Here is a 25,149-nt window from a genome sequence, read left to right on the forward strand (position 1 = left end):
CATTCTTGTAACTTTAGTCACTTTCTGAATTAAATAACCTGATAGCAAAAAGAAAAAAAATTTGTTAATGGTTCTGCCAGATCAATACTCAACCACTAATACATTTTGGGGGTAAATCTCTACTTTACATGATCTATTTGTATTTCCAAGTTAGCGTGATTGGAACAAGATTTTTAATTTCTCCATGCCTATTCATTTTTGTATTAAGTGAAGCAGTTGGATGACATCTAAGACCCATTTCAGGCCTCACACAGTATAATTCTGTAATCAAAATCACAGGAACTAGTATATACCACACTATCTATACACAGAGTAAAATGTTGCTTCAGGAAGTACAGACCAAAAATTTGTATGCTCATGATATCAGGCGTTGCCAAACAAAGCCTATCAAGCAGCATATAACTGCCACAGAAATACTTGCAAGAAAAACAAACACCATTCTAATGACTTCACACAACCTCATTTTATAAACATTATGAAGACTCCTCTACACTAAGCTGTTTAAAGCAGCAAGACTTAGGTTAACTGAAAATTTTCTCATGTAATTTCAGTTACTTAAAAAAAAAAAAAAAAAAAAAAAAAAAAAAAAAAAGAGTTTTGCTGAACTTACGGGCAGATTAACATAAGAAAGTTGAGAAACAAGTCTCCCTTTATTTGGTGAATGAACTGAGACATGGCTTTGGGTCCCTTGCATGAGACTCTTGATTTGATCATGAACCTAATGAACTACTTACAGATGTTCCTCTAAGTTCCAATCTCTACATGTTGCCCATCACTTATCTCACATGGTCTTCAAAGGTAAGTATTATGTTCAATTGTTTGGTGTTTTCTAGCAAATTTGTCTGGGTCTGTGAAATTTCAAGAGCCACCTTATCAGCAAACAATGTCACCCACTGAATGTGGCTCAGTATTACAAACTCACACTCCATACTTTTCATGATATGAGTGATGTCCAAATCCATTCTGTCAGAAACATTTTATTCTAGATATGTATTCCACAGCTGGCAATCCAGGATAGAAAGGAATCCTCTACTTGTCTACATAATAAAAACACTGTTAAAATTTTAATGTATTGGATTTCTGGTTCTATGTATGAAGTATTGAATATGACAAGACAAGAAGAGGAAGAGGAGGAAAAGGGGGAATAGGGAGATGCAGAAGAAAGAAAATAAGAAAAACAGAAAGTAAGTAAGATGACAGATTTAAACCAAATCATATCAATAATTACATTAAATACAGATGGTCTAAACATTCCAATGAAAAGGGCATCTAAGAAAAACCTACAAGTAATATCATACTTAATTTTTAAAGATTTAATGCCTTCTTCTGAATTAATCTACTTTAAATTAATATTTGTTCATCAAAAGTGTTCATTAGAAAATGCGCTAACAAGCCACAAACTGGGAGAAGATATCTTTAAAGCACATAAACACTAGTAGCTAGAATATATAAAGAGCTCCTACAAATAGAAACTACAGACCAATAGAAAAAGTGACAAAAGATACAAATATGCACTTTACAGAAGAGAAATGCAAATGGCCAATAATATATGTAAAGATGCACAATCTAATTCATCATCCAAAAACACAAATTAAAACCATGACAAACTACTTTATGCTCACCATGATACCAAAGGTAACTTAGCAAGGGCGTTAAATGATAGGAACATTTATTCACTACTCATAAGTGTTGGTCACTTTTTAGTAAAGAACTCAGCATCATCTAATAAGGTTGAACATAGGCATACCCTGTAACCCTGTCATTCTACTTGGGAAGAAATCCTAGAAAAATACTTGCTCTTTGTACCAGGACACATGTTCAAGAATATCCACAACAATAAACACCCTATCTTAGTTTAGCTTCTCCTAGAAGTAGACCCTGAGGTGAGGATTAAGGTTACTTAGAAGGAAACATAAACAGGAAGACTGGTAGAGGTATGGAGAAGTACTACATGGAAGGAAAGGCAGTCAATAAAGGGTATACAATTGAGCCTTGAAGAAAATGGGGTTGAACTGTGGGAGTCCACTTATACGCGGATTTTTTTCAATAAATACTGAACAGTCGGCCCTCCAAATTTGAAGGTCTTGCATCCATGGATTCAACCATAAAATTTCCATCTATGGTTGGTTGAACCTAGGGATGCAAAGCCCATGAATACAGAGAACCTATGTCTTTTATATGTCATTTTATATAAGAGCCTTGAATATCCCTGGGTTTGGGATACATGGGGCTCCTGGAAACAATCCCTTGTGGATACTGAGTATTGACCGTATTATTAAACCAGTCACTATGTGGGTCACTGGATTATCACCTCATGGGTAAACTATGGGGACTGGAATTATCAGAGGGAGCAGAGGGATTTATATCCCAATTCTCAAGAGTCATTGGTTGAGAGCTACTCCCATGGGTGTTCCGAACCTGCTGCACTGTGCACTGGCCACACAGCTTTCTGCAGGGAGTGGGGAGAAACGTCCTCAGGCATAGATGCAGACGACAGCATCTGGAAATTGCTGAGAGCGCCAAGAAAGACCCAAGGGTCAAGGGTGAGGCACCGACAGAATCTGCTACACAACTAAAGCCCAAATGTCCATCGATAGGAAATGGGTAAATTGTGGTACATTCACTCAAAGTAATACTATACAGTAGAGAAAATAAATGTACTACAGCCACACGCCTCACAAAACATATAATGTTAATTGAAAAAAACTAAGTTACAATAGAAGAAATACAATATAATTCCACTTATTTAAAGGATTAAAACACACACAAAAAAGCAATGATTACTTAGGATCACACACGTGTGTGGTGAAACTATAAATGAACACAAGAAAATGATACACACAAAATCCAGGGTACTGAATTATTTAAAATATATTGAGACTTAAACTTTATAATAATCAAGATAACTTTTTTTTTTTTTGAAAGACAAATTTGGATTGAAAAGGATAAAAACTGCATCTGGAACACAAGTGAGGAGGCATGATTGGGGATAAAACAGGATGGGTGCTGTTCTGTTAAGCTGGGGGCACATGCACAGGTGGGTATTTTATTATATTTTATTACAAAAACACACTTTTTACATATAAAATATTTTTTCAAAGTATGAAGTAAAAGATATCAAAATGTTCACATGACTACCTCTGAGTAGAGGAATAATGGATTTTCTCTTTTTTTTCTAACATCTTTATTGGAGTATAATTGCTTTATGATGGTGGGTTAGTTTCTGCTCTATAACAAAGTGTATCAGCTATACATATACATATATCCCCATATCTCCTCCCTCTTGCGTCTCCCTCGCACCCTCCCTATCCCAACCCCTCTAAGTGGTCACAAAGCACCGAGCTGATCTCCCTATGCTATGTGGCTGCTTCCCACTAGCTATCTATTTTACATTTGGTAGTGTATATATGTCCATACCACCATACCACTCTCTCACTTCGTTCCAGCTTACTCTTCCCCCTCCCCGTGTCCTCAAACCCATTCTCTACATCGCATCTTTATTCCTATCCTGCCCCTAGGTTAATCAGAACCTTTTTTTTTTTTTTTAGATTCCATATATATATGTTAGCATATGGTATTTGTTTTTCTCTTTCAGACTTACTTCACTCTGTATGACATACTCTAGGTCCATCCACCTCACTCCAAATAACTCAATTTCATTTCTTTTTATGGCTGAGTAATATTCCATTGTTTATATGTGCCACATCTTCTTTATCCATTCATCTGTCAGTGCACACTTAGGTTGCTTCCATGTCCTGCCTACTGTAAATAGTGCTGCAAAGAACATTGTGGTACATGACTCTTTTTGAATTATAGTTTTCTCAGGGTATATGCATAGTAGTAGGACTGCAGGGTCGTATGGTAGTTCTATTTTTAGGTTTTTAAGGAACCTCCATACTGTTCTCCATAGTGGCTGTATCAATTTACATTCCCACCAACAGTGCAAGAGGGTTCCCTTTTCTCCACACCCTCTCCAGCATTTATCATTTGTAGGCTTATTGATGATGGCCATTCTGACCAGTGTGAGATCATACCTCATTGTAGTTTGGGTTTTTTTTTTTGAAATGTATGTGCACTTTACTGTACATAAACTATACCTCAATAAAGTTTATTTTAAAAACATTTGGAAGCCACTGGTCTACTGGGTATGTGGGAAATAATCATTAGAGTTACAACATTTTGTTAAATGATATTGTTACCAAGGCCATAGCCCCAGAATCATAACCCTGCCCCTCCCTTGAATAGAAGCTAATTACTCTTATTAAAGTTTCCAGAGGAAGACTTCTGCTCTCCACCCGGGTGCCCCTTCCCAATAAAGTCTCTTGCTTTGTCAGCACGTGTGTCTCCTCAGACAATTCATTTCCGAGTGTTAGACAAGAGTCCACTCTCAGGCCCTGGAATGGGTCCACATTCTGCAATCATCTGTGATTTCTCCTAGAGACAGGAAATTACATTGCATGGATTTGTGTGATCTTATCTGTGTCCTGCCACCCATGTAATGCCAGACTGCTGGGGCAGATGGTATTCTGTGCTGATACCAGCAGGAGAGCTCATGGAACCTCGGTCGATAATCACCCAAGGTTTGACTCAAAAGTTGGGTGGGGGGGCAGTGGGTGATTCTTATTCTGGCCAGCTGCTCACAGGTCTTCCAGACATTGGGGTTCCTGGTCTTACAATGGGCTCACAGGGCTCCCCTGCCCACTTCACAGAAACTAGCACCAGGCAGCAGGAAATAAATTTTTTAGTATAGTGTGAAGTGTGGAAGCCTGATTCCTCCAGCTCCATTTTTATTTTTCAAGATTGCTTTGGTTATTCGGAGTCTTTTGTGTTTCCATACAAATTGTAAAATTTTTTCTACTTCTGAGAAAAATGCCATTGGTAGTTTGATAAGGATTGCACTGAATCTGTACATTGCTTTGCGTAGTATAGTCATTTTCACAATGCTAATTTTTCCAATCCAAGAAGATGGTATATCTCTCCATCTGTTTTTATCATCTTCAATTTCTTTCCTCAGTGCCTTATAGTTTTCTGCATACAGGTCTTTTGTCTCCTTAGGTAGGTTTATTCCTAGGTATTTTATTCTTTTTGTTGCAGTGGTAAATAGGAGTGTTTCCTTAATTTCTCTTTCAGATTTTTCATCATTAGTGTATAGGAATGCAAGAGATTTCTGTGCATTAATTTTGTATCCTGCTTCTCTACCAAATTCATTGATTAGCTCTGGTAGTTTTCTCATAGCATCGTTAGCATTCTCTATGTATAGTATCATGTCACCTGCAAACAGTGTCAGTTTTACTTCTTTTCAATATGGATTCCTTTTATTTATTTTTCTTCTCTGATTGCTGTGGCTAAAACTTACAGCACTATGTTGAATAATAGTGGTGAGAGTGGGAAACCTTGTCTTGTTCCTGATCTTGGAGGAAATGGTTTTAGTGTTTCACCATTGAGAACAGTGTTGCCTGTGGGTTTGTCATATATGGCCTTTATTATGTTGAGGTAAGTTCCCTCCATGCCTACTTTTTGGAGGGTTTTTAACATAAATGGGTGTTGAATTTTGTCAAAAGCTTTCTCTGCATCTGTTGAGATGATCATAGGGTTTTTATCCTTCAGTTTGTTAATATGGTGTATCACACTAATTGATTTGTGTATATTGAAGAATCCTTGCATTCCTGAGATGGAATCAAACCCCACTTGATCATGGTGTATGATCCTTTTAGTGTGTTGTTGGATTCTGTTTGCTAGTATTTTGTTGAGGATTTTTGCACCTATGTTCACTAGAGATATTGACCTATAGTTTTATTTCTTTGTGACATCTTTGTCTGGTTTTGGTATCAGGGGGATGGTGGCCTCGTAGAATCAGTTTGGGAGTGTTCCTCTCTCTGCTATATTTTGGAAGAGTTTGAGAAGGACACATGTTAGCTCTTCTCTAAATGTTTGATAGAATTCGCCTGTGAAGCCATCTGGTCCTGGGATTTTGTCTGTTGGAAGATTTTTTATCACAGTTTCAATTTCAGTGCTTGTGATTGGTCTGTTTATATTTTCTATTTCTTCCTGGTTCTGTCTCAGAAGGTTGTGCTTTTCTAAGAATTTGTCCATTTCTTCCAGGTTGTCCATTTTATTGGCATATAGTTGCTTCTAGTAATCTCTCATGATCTTTTGTATTTCTGCAGTGTCAGTTGTTATTTCTTTTTCATTTGTAATTCTCTTGATTTGAGACTTCTCCCTTTTTTTCTTGATGAGTCTGGCTAATGGTTTATCAATTTTGTTTATCTTCTCAAAGAACCAGTTTTTAATTTTATTGATCTTTGCTATTGTTTCCTTGATTTCTTTTTCATTAATTTCTTTAATTTTTAAAGATACCAGCCTTCTCGTGTTTTTTTAAAAATTTTTTTATTTATTTATTTTTGGCTGTGTTGGGTCTTCGTTTCTGTGCAAGGGCTTTCTCTACTTCTGGCAAGTGGGGGCCACTCTTCATCACGGTGCACGGGCCTCTCACTGTCATGGCCTCTCTTGTTCCAGAGCACAGGCTCCGGGCACGCAGGCTCAGTAATTGTGGCTCACGGGCCCAGTTGCTCCGTGGCATGTGGGATCTTCCCAGACCAGGGCTCGAACCCATGTCCCCTGCATTAGCAGGCAGATTCTCAACCACTGCGCCACCAGGGAAGCCCTTTTTCATTAATTTCTGATCTGATCTTTATGATTTCTTTCCTTCTGCTAACTTTGGGGGTTTTTTGTTCTTCTTTCTCTAATTGCTTTAGGTGTAAGGTTAGGTTGTTTATTTGAGATTTTTCTTGCTTCTTGAGGTAGAATTGTATTGCTATATACTTCTCTCTTAGAACTGCTTTTGTTGCATTCCATAGGTTTTGGGTCGTCGTGTTTTAATTGTCATTTGTTTCTAGGTTTTTTTTTTTTTTTTTTGTGGTACGCGGGCCTCTCACTGTTGTGGCCTCTCCCGTTGAGGAGCACAGGCTCCGGGTGCATAGGCTCAGCGGCCATGGCCCACAGGCCCAGCCGCTGCGCGGCATGTGGGATCTTTTCAGACTGGGGCACGAACCCATGTCCCCTGCATCGGCAGGCAGATTCTCAACCACTGCACCACCAGGGAAGCCCTCTAGGTATTTTTTTATTTCCTCTTTGTTTTCTTCAGTGATCTCTTGGTTATTTAGTAGCATATTGTTTAGCCTCCATGTGTTTCTATGTTTTACCGTTTTTCTTTTTTCCTGTAATTGATATCTAGTCTCACAGTGTTGTGGTCGGAAAAGACACTTGATATGATTTCAATTTTCTTAAATTTATCAAGGCTTGATTTGTGACCCAAGATATGATCTATCCTAGAGAATGTTCCATGAGCACTTGAGAAGAAAGTATATTCTGTGGTTTTTGGATGGAATGTCCTATAAATATCAATTAAGTCATCTTGTTTAATGTGTCATTTAAAGCTTATGTTTCCTTATTTATTTTCATTTTGGATGATCTTTCCATTGGTGAAAGTGGGGTGTTAAAACACCTACTATGATTGTGTTACTGTCGATTTCCCCTTATATGGTTGTTAGCATTTGCCTTATATATTGAGGTGCTCCTAAGTTGGGTGCATAAATATTTACAATTGTTATATCTTCTTCTTGGATTGATCCCTTGATCATTATGTAGTGTCCTTCTTTGTCTCTTGTAATAGTCTTTATTTTAAAGTCTATTTTGTCTGATATGAGAATTGCTACTGCAGCTTTCTTTTGATTTCCATTTGCATGGAATATCTTTTTCAATCCCCTCACTTTCATTCTGTAGGTGTCCCTAGGTCTGAAGTGGGTCTCTTGTAGACAGTATATGTACGGGTCTTGTTTTTGCATCCATTCAGCCAAGCTATGTCTTTTGGTTGGAGCATTTAATCCATTTACATTTAAGGTAATTATCAATATTTATGTTCCTATTACCATTTTTTAGTTGTTTGGAGTTTGTTTTTGTAAGTCATTTCTTTCTCTTGTGTTTCCTTTAGCATTTGTTGTAAAGCTGGTTTTGTGGTGCTGAATTCTCTTGACTTTTGCTTATCTGTAAAGGTTTTAATTTCTCTGTCGAATCTGAATGAGATCTTTGCTGGGTAGAGTAATCTTGGTTGTAGGTTTTTCTCTTTCATCACTTTAAATATGTCCTGTCATTCCCTTCTGGCCTGCAGAGTTTCTGCTGAAAGATCAGTTGTTAACCTTATGGGGATTTCCTTGTAAGTTATTTGTTGTTTTTCCCTTGTTGCTTTTAATATTTTTCCTTTGTTTTTAATTTTTGATTGTTCAATTAATATGTGTCTTGGCGTGTTTCTCCTTGGATTTGTCCTGTATGGGACACTGTGCACTTCCCGGACTAGTTTGCCTATTTCCTTTGCCATATTAGGGAAGTTTTCAATTATAATCTCTTCAAATATTTTCTCAGTCCCTTTCTTTTTGTCTTCTTCTTCTGGGACTCCTATAATTCGAATGTTGGTGCGTTTAATGTTGTCCCAGAGGTCTCTGAGACTGTCCTCAATTCTTTTCATTCTTTTTTCTTTATTTTGCTCTGCAGTAGTTATTTCCACTATTTTATCTTCCAGCTCACTTATCAGTTCTTCTGCTTCAGTTATTCTGCTATTGATTCCTTCTAGAATATTTTTTTAAACTTATTTATTTTCTTATTTTTGGCTGTGTTGGGTCTTTGCTGCTGTGCACAGGCTTTCTCTAGTTGTGGCGAGCGGAGGCTCCTCTTCATCATGGTGCACGGGCTTCTCATTGTGGTGGCTTCTCTTGTTGCAGAGCACAGGCTCTAGGCATGTGGGCTTCAGTAGTTGTGGTGTGTGGGCTCAGTAGTTTTGGTGCACGGGCTTAGTTGCTCCACGGCATGTGGGATCTTCCCAGACCAGGGCTCAAACCCGTGTCCCCTACATTAGGAGGCAGATTCTTAACCACTGCGCCACCAGGGAATCCCCTTTCTAGAGTATTTTTAATTTCAGTAATTGTGTTGTTCACCACTGTTTGTTTGCTCTTTAGTTCTTCTAGATCCTTGTTAAATATTTCTTGTAGGGCTTCCCTGGTGGCGCAGTGGTTGAGAGTCCGCCTGCCGATGCAGGGGACACAGGTTCGTGCCCCGGTCTGGGAAGATCCCACATGCTGTGGAGCAGCTAGGCCCGTGAGCCATGGCAGCTGAGCCTGTGCATCCGAAGCCTGTGCTCCGCAATGGGAGAGGCCACAACAGTGAGAGGCCCGCGTACCGCAAAAAAAAAAAAAAAAAAAAAAAAAAAAAAAAAAAAATATATATATATATATATATATATATATATATATATTTCTTGTATTTTCTCCATTCTGTTTCGAGATTTTGTATCATCCTTACTATCATTACTCTGAATTCTTTTTCAGGAAGATTGCCTATTTCTTCTTCATTTATTTGGTCTTGTAGGTTTTTACCTTGCTCCTTCATCTGTAACATTTTTTTTCGTTGTTTTCTTTTGTTTGTTTGTTTGTTTTCTTGATGGGTGGTGCTGTATTTCTGTCTTACTGGTTGTTTGCTCTGAGATGTCCAGCACTGGAGTTTGCAGGCAGTTGGATAGAGCCGGGTCTTGGTGCTAGGATGAGGAGCTGCGGGAGGCCTCACTCCGATTAATATTCTCTGGGGTCTGAGGTTATCTGTTAGTCCAGTGGTTTGGACTTGGAGCTCCCACCACAGGAGCTTGGGCCTGATCTCCAGCATGGGAACCAAGATCCCGTGGGCTTCATAGCGTGGTTAAAAAAAAGGAAAAATGGAGCAGTACAATATCAAAGAATAAAAAACAAAATAAAATTAGAAAGTTAAAAAACATATTAGGAAGAATAAAATTATGATTGAACAACTGCAACAAGGCAAAGAAAACCACAACAGAAAAAAGAAAAAAAAGGGGGGGGGGGTAAAAGCCAAAAGGAGTGAACAATAACAAAGTATAATGAATAAAGTAAAATTAGAACCATAAAAGATTCATTAGGGAAAATCAAAATATAAAATAATCAACAATAATGAGTCAACAAGGTAAAACAGAACCCCAATCTAAAAGAGGGAAAAAAAGAGCCTTGGCTATGGGGGCAGAGTTTAGGTGGGGGTGGAACTTAGGCAACTGCGGGACCTAAGTGGGTGAGGGGGTGACGTTTGAGCATGGGGCAGGGCCTAGGCTCAGGACCCACTAGCCAGAAAAGGCCCTGAGGGCGGGGCCTAGACAAGGTGACTGTTCAAGCATGGGTCGGGGCCTCTGCGTAGAACCTGCTCAGAAGGGGAAAGGCGGCATGTGCAAAGGAGGGCCTCCAGAGTGTGGAGTTCCTAGGGCCCTGCGTGAGGGGGTGTGTGGGGGGTTTAGGCCCAGCTCATTGGAAGGGGTCTCAGAGAAGATCTCTGAGGATAGAGGTGGGGCCCTGGGTGGGGGGGCAGGGGCGGGGCTTGGGCTCTGCGCAGTAGGAGGGAGGCTCCGAGGGCAGAGGATTAGGCCCGGGAGACCAGGAGGCGTCCTGGTGCCCAAGTGGACAGGGAGAGCGCGGGCCCCGTTCCCTTCCATTCCTTTGCGTCCCTCCCCCAGCATCTCCCCCATCGTCGCTGGACCCCTAACCGTGGATGGGTCCCTCTGCTGTAGGATCCCCTCCCCTCCCCTAGGCACACCTCAGGGGTGCCGTCCTGGAGGTCCGGCCTGTACTTTTGCTCCCACTTCCTCAGGACCCACGCTGCTGGAGGGGGCCTAGGTGGGCAGAGCATCAGGCCCGGGATCTCAGCAGGCTCCCGGGGGCCCAAGTGGGCAGGGGAAAACCTGGCCACGCTTCCGTTTGATCCTCTGCCCTCCCAGTGGTTCCCCAATTTCCCTCTTCGGGTGTGGGATCCCTTCCCCTCCCCCCAACCGCCCCTCAGGGACGCCAGTCCTGTCCCACCTCCACTTCTCCTCCCCCTTCACTCTCCCCACGCCCCGCATCCTACCTGGGCTCTGGGGGTTCCTCCCATCCCCTTAGGTGTCCGTGGTCCCCCACCGGTGCCTGGTAGGTGCCCTAGTTGTGAGGAGACGCGAATTCCGCGTCCTCCTAGTATGCCATCTTAACTCTGCCCACCCTTCTCTTTTATATATGTTTCTGTGTTTTCTACAATAAACATATATTCCTTTTATATTAATAAAACAATGTGAAATCAGTTGTGCCCCCATAAACCCCCTTATCTCCCAGTCCTAGCTCTACCCACCTTACATACACAGCCAACCTAGGAAAGCAGAGAAATCAGTTACTGGATTCCCTATTGCAGTTATTAACTTATACAGAGGTCCCTGGTTTGCTAATTCAGCTACAAATTTACATTTGCCCACAGGCATTAAAGTAAAAAAAAAAAAAGTAGGCCAATTCTAAAATAAATCATCTGGTAGGCAATTAAAAACTTGATAAAAATTGAAGGGAAGAGAGAATCAGAACTCTACAGGTTAAATCCTATTATAACAAATTTCATATGATTGTTTCTATTCTCCCATGAAGGAATTTTAAGTTGGATTCATGTTATATCAAACATTGATTAAAGGAACTGAAATATTTTAAATATACTGGACAATATATTTAAAATAATTGCAATAACAATTTTTTATTTTGAAAGAAAAAAACTGAAAGGGGGGAAAAAGCAGCATAATCTCCATAACTGTGGATCATGGGATGATGAAAGCTCCAAGATGCTTGAAATAACCAACTTGTGTATTCATCAAATGCCTTGTGTGTTTTGTCACACCATAAAAACTAAAATCATTTCTACTGCTCTCAGAAGTTAGATCTATCACACAAGACTGTTTCCACTATTTGAATGCAAATTTATAATCAATATCAACCATCCTATCAATGCTAAAACAGAATAAATGTTCTTCAAGTGTTACAGAGACTAACTACTATATTCACTACGAGAATGGAGTGAATTTGTGATAGCCTAAAATGTATTTGTTCATTCGATTAGCAGAATCATGTTTTGATGATGCTCTGGTTAGGATGTCTTTCTTTAGGACTCCAAAATCATTAAGGTTTATGTCTTCATAATCTAAGAGGCCTAAGTGAACAGGCTGGAGGGCCCCAGGAGCACTTAAAAGCTAGTTGGGAAGAAAAGTGCCTGCCTAAATAGCTTTTGTAGAGCAACGGACCGTGAATCTCCTTTGTGAGCTCAGATAAGCTTGGACTTCAGACTCTCATAAACTCCCGCCAACCCAGACAACAATATCTGCCTCTGCCAGTTTCTAGCCTTGACCCCAACAGCCCATTCCATTGACCCTGTTCCTTTAGCGTGACTGTGTGTTACAAAGGTTGTGCAGGAATGTTTTGTGCCCTACAGCCCAAAGCTCTCTTAACAACCATGCTTGGGAGCAGCAATACAGACTTTGCACCAAATAATATCTGGAGGAAAAGAGGTGAGAAAAGGGAAGAGAGCCTCAGATTTGGAGGCATGACAGTGTGTACTTGGTAACGATGTACCATTTGCAAGTAACAGCACACACATGATGCTAAGACTCCAAATTGAGAAAAATCTTGTAACCCACAAAGGCCGAAAGATGAAAAATCAAGTGAATCACAAAAATAACCAGTGTATTTCTTCTACAACATTTTACTAAAGCTCTACTCCATGTATTACTTTCTGTTTAACAAAAAAAAGAAAAGAAAAATATTTTCTGGTTTTCCAGTATAAAAAAACAACTTCAAAGGAGCTTTCTAAGTACTGTAAGGTAATATTGTCACCCAGGCAATTTCAAAAGGCCTTTCAAACCACTCCCAGATAACTAATCTGTTATCTGGCAACTCTTATGAGAAAACACCTTTAAAGAGTCCATAAACAATCATTATCTTTAAACAGCATCCTTAAAAACTAAACCCCCTGGATAACATAGATTTGTTTTTCAATTTTACCTCCCTCAGACTCTACTTCAGAAGTCCTTCTCAACCTTTTTAATTAAAAAAAAAAAAAATCTTTAAATCAAAAGCTAACAACAAAACAGGTATTACAACATATTCTGTAAAAATTCACCTACCAAAAATGGGTTTGAAATAATATCCATGAATTCGGAGAAAAGGCAAAGACACAGTAAAAGTATACAAGCTTAACTGAGGAAAAATCTTTACATAATCATTTACTTTTCCATTTTAATTAAACTTGAATTCCAAACGATGCTGAGTTTTTTAACAAGATAATTCTTTATAAGTCACTACTTAGCAGGTTCCATAAGAATTTTATGGTCTGTCAATATCACATGGTGGAGAGTAATCTAAGAATTTAGTGAGTCAATAAAATAAAAGGCAATCTCAATACACCCACAATGAGAACTCCTTTGCAGACTCGGAGCCTGGCTGGGGGGTGGGGGCAGGGTGTCAAGTTACTTTCAACAACACCAGTTAAGGCAAAAGCTTCAGCACTGAATATTCCATTTGCTGCTCAATCTACTTCATCCCGACCCGGGCCCTGAACCAACCAACAGTCAGCTCCATTATGTAGAGTACATATTTCGAGAGTTGAAGTTAGAAATGTTGAGAGCCAGAAAATATTCACAGATCACATAAACACTTATACATGTCAGATAACCAAAATAAATGTTGAGTCACCAAAATTTACTATTTGCTAGAATGCTCTGTTTACGCCGGGAAGCTCTGTTGACTACATGCTATTTACAAGGCAGCCTCCACTTCCAAGCTAAGATCTCTACCAAAACACAATGTAAGGATTCCAGACTTCCAATGTCCTGAAACAAATGTCCTATTTAGGTTCAACATAAATGAGTGACAGTGTGTGTACACATATGTGAAGATGTGGAGGAAGCAATCAAGAAGAAATTCTTAATTCTAAGAAGAAATTCCCCAGAATTCAACATGAGGGATTTGGAAATTCAAGAGGCAGTTCAATCTAGTATGAAGCATCGCATAAGTAAGAAGGTATCTGAAAACACGTATCTTAAAACTCTCCATATTCTTGAATAAAAGATAACTTTAAGATGGCAGAAATCAAACGATCTGAGGATTATAACCCAATTTTCGGCACTCTAAAGCTGGATCATATTTTAATTTTTCTAGCAATATATTACTTTAAAATTTACAAAAAAGGAAAGCTAATCAAGTAGCTTAACTCAAAATCTTGATAGTATACAGAGAAATATTTCTGTCAAAGAAGAAAATAGCCCTGCCTGGCTCTTTCTCCTCTGAAATTACACTGTTATTGACCCTCTCCTCTTCTATAGAGGGTTACCTGGAAGGACAGAATGTTATTCACTGAATATGTGACTAATTCCCACTGCATTAGCGTTAATGCAAATCTGGCAACTGCTACAGCCATTTACACTAACACCCTCTTTTACACAACTGCTATTACTTGTGCTAAAAACTCAGCTGTCACAGCTACATTTTTTTCTGACTAATAATCCCTCTAGGAGAGTCACTGAAAGGCCACGGCAAAACAACCAAATGTAGAGGGCACTGAGGGTTGAATAAGCCCATTGTCTGCTTTGGAACAAGAGGTCTGTATTCATGATGAAACCAGAGTAAAAACTGAAGCAGAACAAATACTTAAAATTCAGAAACAAGTCAAAAAGTAGCTGAAAACCCACCCAAATTTCAAAACTACCATTTCTATGCTTGGTATCATTTTGTATGATTCCATTACAAAATAAAAATGTGGAGATGATATAAATTTATGAGGGCAGCTCTTTGATATAAGTAGTTGTTGTTTTTTTTTCAATTTCTCCTGAATATTTACAATGTCTTTTAGGCAAGTAGAATATTCTTCCTATTTTGAAAACCTCTAAAGTGAATTGGAGGTTAATCAACTTATTAAGCACTCAATTTTATGCTTTGGCCAAAGATATAAATCATAGTAAAAGAGTAATATTATTTTATACTTACATCTCTCTGTACAGTTTATTAAGCAGCTTCACCTAAATTACCTTCCTTAATCCTTATAACAACCCTGTGAAGTAGGAATGATTGGCCTATAATATAGATAAGAACCTTGGGACTCAGTGTAGAAGGTATTTGCTGTGTTTTCTGACCGGCCAGCACATTTTGAACACCCCTGATGCGGCTGGGTCATTTTTGGCTTTTGGGGTCCCACTTTCCCAAGATAGAACCTAGGAAGCTCAGCTCTCCAGCCAACTTTGCAGCTAGGGTGACTTCAGCACCACTAATTAGATTCAAGCTTGCAAAACTGGGATTCACCTATGAGCAACTGCATGAAGCGCGCTACATACTGATGTGGATTTGATTTGCTTTTTTTTACTGGTCAGGATGGCAACAGACGGGTGTCCAGCTTAGGGGGCCAATGCTGGCTGCAAGGCTGAGCTCCCAGAGCAGCACTACTGCTAGCAGGGCTTGCAATAAAGCAGATTTCCTGGCAGCAGTGCAAACCATGGCATCCAGTGCTCAGGGGGAAAATCAAGGGGCAAAAGATTCCTCTCTGGGTCAGTTCTCTGGCATGGTTTTGGACATTGTTCTTGAAATTTTAGCTGTGGGCCTAGTTCTTCAGCCCTCCCATGGAGGCTCTCTCCCATGAACTACTCGATCTCCTTTCAGCAAGCTTCATTTCTGCTTAAAGTGCATTTTCTGTTGCTTGCCATGAGAGACCCTGGCTCTTTAGTGAAGTTGGCACACAACAATCATTCTCTTTGGAACGTCTTCTCTGGGCAAGCAATCTTTAAGCTGAGTCCAAAGGGATACATGACATTCAGCCAAGCAAAACTGCGGGGAAAGTGGAAATGGCAACCTAGGCAGAGGGTCTAGAGGTACAAAGGTCCTGTGGTAGAAAAGATGACCGATGAGTCATGAACAGGATGGGGAAGAACTTGATGAAATGAGGCAAATAGATGCGCAGAGGCCAGTGCACAGGGCATGGTAGGTTTTGCTCACCTGTGGCCCTACATATCAGGAAAAAAAATGTCCTTATGTAGCCAAAATAAAAGCAGGCATAAGCAACAAATATTCCAAGTTTTACCCTGAGAAGCTTCAGAGTAAGACTAATAAGTACCCCAGAGACAGACCGGGCTTTCAAACATGCAGAGACAGTGATCATCTTCCCCACATATATTTTCTCTTCCACACTAAAACCATCCCAGCTTCTTCAACTGTCCAAGTAATATCCCAGCCATAATAATCTAGTGGTGAACACAATGGATTTCGACTGAAAAAAAACTGGATTTGAGCCCTGCTGCTAGACTTACTAGCTAGATGCACGATCTTAAGGAAATCACTCCCATTATCTGGGAAAGTTGCCCACATCCATAAAATAACAGATGATTCTGCTGCCCTTCAAATCTCATAGAATTGTTTTAAGGTTCAAATGAGCCAAGAGATGCAGGAGCTCCACAAGGTACTGTTAGTAGGGAGTAACTGTAATGATGATACCAGTGGTCACTGTTGCTATAGTATGGTCTCCTAAAGGATAAAGAGGAATGTCAATATGCTGAAGTTCTCAACATTCCTAATGTGTCCAGAACTGAATATACTATAACGTTTTAAAAGTAATTTGGCACAAGATAAAAAAAAGTTAACGATGTGAGGTGATGGATGTTAACTTATTATGCTGATCACTTTGCAAAATGTACATCTATCAAATCATTACGTTGTACACCTTAGACTTATACAATGTTACAGGTCAATTATATCTCAGTTAAACTGGGAGAAAAGAACTCAGTGCTATCAGCATCAGCATGATGCTCTATCCTTTTTAGCCTCCTTACTAAGTATTAATTTTCAGTGAAAAGTCGCTCAGAGAGCAACATTGAAAATAAATGACCTGATAATAATAGTTGGGTATTAAGAGTTTTCTATGTGTCAGATAATGTGCTAAGTGCTAATAAAATTTTTTTAATTAAAATTTAACAATTAAAGTAGTTTAACCAATGCAAGGTTACTTTGTGATGATTTATCTTTCTCATTCTAAACTTTTTCAGTGTAAGTTGACATGATTTTTTTGGCTCTCATGGTTTTGACCTCAAATGAACTCACAATATAAAAGACATAAACACACTAGGATAACACATTATTATAAGAGGTAAACCATCGTTTTCAAAAGGACATCTTTGTCTTAGTCCTCTCTGTATCTCTGGGATCTAGTGCCAGTACCTAAAACACATTAGTCAAGCAATAAATTTTTGATGACTGATTGAACACACATATTATGTACAAGCTGCCATATAAGAGCACAGAGTTTATGAAAATAAGTATTTTATTATAAAATAAAAATAAATATTTTATACATATTAAATTAAAATAATATAAAATAAAAATTTATTATAAATATTAAAAATATTAATAGTGAAAGCTAACATTTATGAACACACTTCCATGGTCCTAGACACTTTGCTTACTGCTTCACACGGATCAACTCAGGTAGTAACTAACAGCTGGAGAGTGGGGAGGGGAGGCCTGGGAAGATGTCCCAGGAGAAGTGATGAGTTTTTAAGGATGACTTGGCCATCACAATTAAAACAAGGTAATGTTTATCTTCTTCACCTGCATCTAGCCAAATGGTCCCCCAACTTGAGTTAAAGATTACTTGATAAATTACGAATTCTTAGAAATCAATCTAGTTTTACCACGTATGCAATCAATTCCATGATAACCAAGTTTAAAACAGTTCATTTAATTTTGAGTATATCTGACCACAGAACAGAATGGACACGGTGGATTTTAAATATTATTAAATTAAATTACTTCTTTACCTTCTACATTTTCACTAATCAAGGAGCTCACACTGTAAAGCCCAACAACAACAACTCTGGGACTCACAAGCTTAAAAGGAAACATCAGAGATCTGAGTAGACATTTTTCTAAAGACATACAGATGGCCAGCCGGTCCATGAAAAGATGCTCAACATCACTAATCGTCAGGAAATGCAAGCCAAAACCACGAGATGCCACCTTACACCTGTCCAATGGCTATTATCAAAAAGACAAGAAATAACAAGTGTTGGTGAAGATGTGGAGAAAAAGGAACCCTTGTCCACGGTGGGAATGTAAATTGGTGCAGTCACTATGGAAAACAGTATGGACTTTCTGCAAAAAATTAAAAATAGAACTGCCTTGTGATCCAGCAATGCTACCTTGGAGTATTTATCTGAAGAAAATGAAACCACTAATGTGAAAAGATGCATGCAACCCAATATTCACCACAGCATTATTGATAATAGCCAAGATATGGAAACAAGTGGCCATTGGTGAATGAATGGATAAAGAAAATGTGGTATATATACAGTGGAATATTATTCAGCCATTAAAAAAGAAATCTTGCCATTTGAGACAGCATGGATGGACATTTATACTAAGTGAAATAAGTCAGAGAAAGACAAATACCATATGATCTCACTTATATGCGAAATCTTTAAAAAAAGAAAACAAACTCATAGACATAGAGAACAGACTGGTGGTTGGGAATGGGTGGGTGAGGAGAATGGGTGAAGGGAGTTACACGTCAATCGTACCTCAATAAGAAAAGAAGGAAATGTCACAGACTCGCCCAAGCCATTCCTGCAACATACGAAAATCGATCACATTCAGAAAAAAATATTAATAACTTACATGTCATTCCACAGACCACCTCAGAAGGACATTCCAGTGTTTAACAACTCTCCCAAACAGACGGTGAGGAAAGCAATTTTGACCCGCAGTCAAAGGCATGGGCATAAGTCTCCAGAGAGCAAAATCATCTGTAAGTTAAAAGAGAACATTCAGCCAATGCTTAAACATGGAAGTTGATGAGAGTATTAAGACATGACAGCAAGACTAAGACAATGTCAGGAAGAGAAGCCGTTCCAAGAACTGTCTAATCCTATAAACTGATGCCCAACTATTCACGTTTATTCAGAACGGAATCCGATCATGTCCTGATCTTCCCTTACATTTTAATTAAGATTAGTTGAGCATGTAAATGAGTCTTGAGCATAATATCCTAGGGTGAACAAGACTGGAAAGAATCAGAATTGGTCCAGCAGAGAAGGAAAAGTAGAGAAAGGCAATCCGTGGGGAGTCTTGGATCCTCGAGTTGAGGGTACCAGAAGGTGATTAAGGTTTGTGGCATTAAGAAGTCAGCTGGAAGTACTTTCCATTTAGATTCTTCCTTGGAAGGGCGCCCAATCATGATGAAGGCAAGGAAATGCTGCAAGTGTGAGCAGAACTTTTATGTAAGCATTGTTTTCTTTCTCAGTTCGAATCGGCTATCTTCCTATTTCTGCATCTGGATATCATGCCTTTGAACAATGAAAAACCTAGCGATACGGTCTTGACTCATAACTAACTTGTTAATGAGGATATCCCTGTATTGTAGTTTGCCTAACCTGTGCAAAACTTGTCATTCACCACTTTGCAATCTTTTTCATTCGTTTTCTTCCCTGTTTATTCTTTCACGGTTCCTTGTATATTGGGTTTAGGTGAATGTATGTGTGTATCAAATGTGTAGATACATGCAATCTAAACCGAATCTTATTCTAGTGATTTAAATTTAAGTAAGCGCAATATTAAGTACCAGATCTGCAGGCTACTGAACTGAAATATTTTTACTATTTCAATGTCCAGATTTCCACAATTACAATTGTTTTTAAACTTTAAATATCCTTAATTTTCCAGGATTTCCCCCCCAAGTCATCATTTCCTACTGTCAATATAGTTTTAAGCTTCATAAAAAGATCTATCTGTAAGTCACAGTCTCCTCTATCTGCAAATCAACATCATCCATAGGCCATTTATTTCTAAAAATAACCTCAGTTAATATTTATTTTATTCATCAGTTTAGGTAGTTGAGCTAAAGTATAATACTCAGAACCCAAAGTCTGCAATCTGCAGAGAACCAATTTTGTCTCCGTACAATTGCTTCCTGCCAGTGGACTGCCGGGGGGGGGGGGAGAGGCAGCCTTGGGAATTTAAATGACCGAGTTACCCAGGGAAAGCAAGCTTACTTTTAGTAAGGGCGGGGGAGGGGAACCTTGATTTAATTTCTTTTACTGCCTGCGAATCTACGTTGGAAAGGAGAAGCAAGAGTTGATTAATTAGCTTAGCAAATTCAGTAAGTTGTTTATTCAGTTGGGTGAATTAATGTTTCCCCGAATTTACTTGAGCTCTATTTTTTGCTTTCAAATCTATCCACTAGGTAAGATGTTAAAAGCCAAAACCCCTTCTATCCTCCAGCTCTTGCAAATATCTTTTCACATGTTAATTTGATCTTTTTGTGATTGGAGGCAGACAGATTTCACAGTTTCACCCCCTCCTCTTCTATCCCGCCAACCCCAGCATATGGATAATACACGTTTAGATGACAGAAAATTATAGATAATAGAAAATTGACTATACTGCTCTATCCTATTTTTTAGGCTTCTCAGTTTTTAGCATTTCTCTTTTCCTGCTGACTTTAGTTTTAAATTTTATTTCCACCCAATATTAAAACCTTAAAGGGAAATAAAGGACAGCATATGTTAAGATTATCAGAAAAGAATTATGACAGCAAATTGCTTTATTAAAAAACAGTCGTTAAATGTCTCAAATTGTTGCTAGTTTTTCCTTCTTCCTTCTCTTAATGACCTGTTTTTCTTAGGAAGTTCCTTTCATCTGACTTGCTCCACAAAATTATTCCTGATTCATTCGTTACTGAGATTTACGGGAGTACAGCTGTTCAAACAAAGTGCTGGCCTATGAAAGCCTGGGAAAATTGGGGAAGATAATCAAATTAAAATTCCAGCTATACATTCTTTTAACAGAGCACAATTTTGATTTTTTATATTTAAAACGTATTAAAAAGGGCAAGCTCTGTAGCATCGTAGACTACATTTTTCCATTTAATGACCGGGATGACATGTTCAGAAAAAAAAAAAAAAACTATTTATTCAGCAACACATCAAATGTGCTTTTCTAGAAGAGATTTTTTTTTTTTAATTAAAATAAACTGAAGATCCAAGAAAATAGGGGCTTGAGATCCTAGCAGTTGGGGACCACTGGAAAATTTCTGGCTTAAAATGCCAGGCATAAAATACGAGTGCTGGTGACCTGTACACAAGAGTGTTGGGGGTGTTCTGATAAACACCAGACACCACTGATTTTCAACCAAAGGTGGAATTGGAAAAGCTTTCAATCCAGAGGCTGCAAAATCACCTTCTCGAGGAAGTTTACATCTCTCGAGTTCTGTGAAAATGAAAACGATTATAGGATCACAATCTCCTTCGAACTCATGAGGCATATGTTCCTGGCCTTGAAGTTGAAAAGCAGAGAGAGAAAAATCAAAATGGGAGTGCTTTCACGCTTCTGAATTTATTCCTCTCCTTTCTCATGCATCTATACATTGACGGGATCAATTTAATGCTTTTTGAATTACACTGAAAATAATGCCCACCCCTGTGTATACGTGTTATGTTTCCTAGATCAAGAAAGAGCATCCTCTTCTTTCTAGCTGCCCAAGAATCCCACCTCCAGTCAGTCACCAAGTCCCATTTAAAATCTACCTCCTAAATATCTTCGGACTACAGCCATGTTTCTGCATTCCTACAGCCTCTCACCCAGTTAGGCCTACTGTTACCTCCCAACCAGACTGCAGCAGAAACCTCCTAACTGATCTGCCTTCAACTTTGCCTTACTCCATCCGTTCTTCACACCAGCTCAACCGATCCTTCTAGGAAGCAAATCTCCTATTGCCATTAGGATAAATTCCAGACGCCTGAACATAGTTCAAATCACGATCGGGCTCTGAGCAATGCTTCAGTCCAATTTCTCTGCTTCCCGTCACACTCCACAGTACAGCCAGGCTAAGTGTTTTTCATTCTCCCCAAACACACACACACACACACACACACACACACACACACACTCTCTCTCTCTCTCTCTCTCTGTCTCTCTCTCACCCTGGGCTTTGGCACATACTCCTACAAATGCCTGCAGCATCCTCAGGATGCCATCTTTCCTCTCCCTCTTAAAATGTAACCTATAAGAGTAGCACTTAGTAGGTGCTCAATAAATACTTGCTATTGGATAAAGGAATAAATATGGTGACAATGCTACTAGGTATATGACAAAGTGGAGTTCTTTGTTTTTTTTTTTTTTTTTTTAATTAAAATTACTTGTCAGACTCAGAATAGGGGGCCAGAACATGGAAATCCAGTTATGCAGGTTATACAAGTGCTGGATCTAAGGTAGTTTCCTCACCCCACCAAGTGCAAGACAACCTAGATTCAGTATTTGATTGTTCTCTGTTGCTCCTATTTTATTTATACCACTGACCACTACTCTTTGATGTCAGCCCCATACAAAGTCAGTTTAGAAAGGACAGCGCTGATTACACCATTAGCCGAACTCAGATCCCAAGTCAAAATGCTAAAATGAAAAACAAAGTTCACCCTTATTTCTCTTAATTCTAAGCAAACAAACTTACATTCAAGAGTATTTCCCCACTTTCTAAAATGATTCTACGGCAATTTGGCAGTAAGCCTGCCCTACTCTGAATTTTGTTTAAGGTCCCCTGATAATTTGTTGCAGTGTGATGGAATAGTTCCTCTGGCCAATTACAGCCTCTGTTTACTATTTACCCCAGGCAAGAACTGAGATATGGGTGTAGATGTTTACTCTAAAAAAAACCAGTAGGGGGCTTCCCTGGTGGCGCAGTGGTTGAGAGTCCGCCTGCCAATGCAGGGGACACGGGTTCGTGCCCCGGTCTGGGAAGATCCCACGTGCCGCAGAGCGGCTGGGCCCGTGAGGCATGGCCGCTGAGCCTGCGCGTCCGGAGCCTGTGCTCCGCAACGGGAGAGGCCACAACAGTGAGAGGCCCGCGCACCGCAAAAATAAATAAATAAATAAATAAATAAATAAATAAATAAATAAATAAAATAAAAATAAAAAACCCAGTAGTCAGAACTGGCTTCCCCCCATTCAAAAGCACCAGCGCCTACAAGAGAAAATCCAAACTACTCTGTGTGGGAAAGGAGGCGGGTTTAAAAACACTTCTGGAGGATCTACATACACCCGCTCCAGGTGTACCACTCAGAGATCTCCAAACCGTCCTCTGTGCTTTGCACTGGCTCTTTTCTCTGCTTGGAATGTCGCCATTCCAGTCTCATTCCTCACTCTGTCCTGTGCCTGGCACATTCTTCCCACCCACAAGCAGAATCAGTTAGTCCCCTCTCCGTGCTTCCTTTCCTTACCTCTCTCAAGCCACTTGACACACTAGATACTGCAGTCACTACTCATGTATCTGTCTCCCCCACCAAGTTGAGAGCTGATTATAAGCAGATGCCACATCTTACTCACGTTGAGATCCTTGGTGTAGAAAATAATACCTAGTACGCGGTAGTCAATGAATGGTAATTTAATGAATGAACCTGCTTCACCCCTGCCCACAACTGAGACCAAACAACAAAATTACCAGAATCTGACTGCAATCCCATCCATCATGATTCTGTACATCACAAACAGCAACGGAAAACCAAACATGCGAGAACTACCTTTTACTTGCTATGCAGACTTTGGGTAACTTACAAGACTGATGGTCATAATGACAAGCCAATAGCTCCACCTCTGACAACATAACTTTGAATTGTTGTTCCAACTGGATAAGCAGTTGGAGACAATTCAAAAGAGAATGTTTAGAGATTTTAAGTGACACTAACCGGCCTTTTTACTATTTGTTCAGCAACTATTTGCTAACCACCAGCAACATGCTAGGCTTGCTTTACTAGTAAAAGGATTACCAAGTGGTGTTAGAAAAGATCCCTGACCTTAATTTAAGGGCTTTTCAGTCTGGCAAATGAACTAAGGCAACTATAGGCATTACCTATAGATGTTACGTGAACGGTATAAACAGGGGATTACTGGCATTTACAGGAGAATGAAGACAAGTTTTTTTTTTGTTTTATGGGCTTTTACTGTATATGGGCTGGTAGGATGGTAAACGTGGTCTAAGATTTTGGCTCCTTTTAGGTGAAAGTTTGCACAGAGTTTGTTTAGTTGCAGCTCTCACCTTAGCAATTCAGGAGCTGGAGAGTAAAGGCACTTCTACCATGAGAAGAAAGGAGGACAGGGAAGCCTCCAACTCTTCTAGGTTTTTCTCCCATCCTAGGTGGTTTATCACTGAGATGCCTTGAGAGAAAAGCATTAAATCCAATAAGCTTCAAGATGAAATTCCGACCCAAAACTCATCTCCTCCCAGAAGATACCTAATGAGGACTGGCCTCTTCCACTCCCAGAGCTAATTCCTCAGTCACATATAGGAGCCCCTGAACAGATATCACAGGTCCGTGTCCTTGCCTTCAAGGATTTCCATCCTTCATTCTCAAGGTCTAATGTGGCTGTGAATATTTACTTTTATTTGTCCTTATTGTATTTGTTATTGGAAATCCCCATGTCGAGCGTATGTTCCAAGTTTTTTTAAAAAGAAAAAACTACATCACCAATTATGCTTTCTAATATTTCTCCAGTTTCATTTCTCAGCATCCAGAATCCCCAGGATACACACTCTCAAAGTCACGTTCTTTTTCTACCACACTCTGTAAGTGTGGCTTATTAGTGCATTCGCTTGAAATCTAGAAATCTCCAAATCACCTAGTGTCTCACACAACCGCAAAAGTCCACCTTTCCCTGGGGACCGCACAAATAGCCAGTGCCCAAAGCCAAGTATATTCAAACTGACTTCTGACATTTCAGAACAAAGGATTCATAACCAAGAGTTCAGGGATGAATCCACCATTTGAAATTGCATGAGAAAACCTTATGTGTACGTGAATATATGGATTTTTTCTTGGGGCTCGGTTCCAGTGCTTTTAAGAAATTCTCATAGGGACCACACACACACACACACACACACACACACACACACACACACACACGCACACAGACTCCAAAATACATGATATCCTGCTGGTTTGGTAAAGAGCACATTTTTGTATACAAATACAACACAATTTCCATTCATCTAATGAAAAATGTCTACATCTTTTCCCATGCCTTTTCGGATGAAATATGATTAAAATATCCATGTTAGCAAGCGAGTGTCAGAACACGAAGATCCTAGAATAAGAGGCAGCAAAGAAAAAGAACAAAAGCCCCCAAATTATTTATGCCTGAAAAACCTGAATCATGAAAAACATAAGCAAAAAAGAAAGTAGGTCATTGTGACTTGACATTCAGAAATAAGCAGCAGCATTTTATTCCTATTGGCCTATAA

At 39.3% G+C, this 25,149-nt stretch overlaps 1 long non-coding RNA gene across 1 annotated transcript in view; it reads right to left on the bottom strand.

Moving 5' to 3' along the window:
* LOC131763430 (uncharacterized) overlaps nucleotides 1-25,149 on the bottom strand; it is a 409,803-nt gene that overhangs the window by 331,392 nt on the left and 53,262 nt on the right. Inside the window, exon 3 of the long non-coding RNA XR_009337595.2 lies at nucleotides 18,537-18,664. This is a non-coding gene — a long non-coding RNA (uncharacterized lncRNA). The remainder of the gene's footprint in view (nucleotides 1-18,536; nucleotides 18,665-25,149) is intronic.

This window comes from Kogia breviceps, chromosome 10, assembly GCF_026419965.1.
Source record: "Kogia breviceps isolate mKogBre1 chromosome 10, mKogBre1 haplotype 1, whole genome shotgun sequence".
In the NCBI taxonomy this organism is placed as follows: domain Eukaryota; kingdom Metazoa; phylum Chordata; class Mammalia; order Artiodactyla; family Physeteridae; genus Kogia; species Kogia breviceps.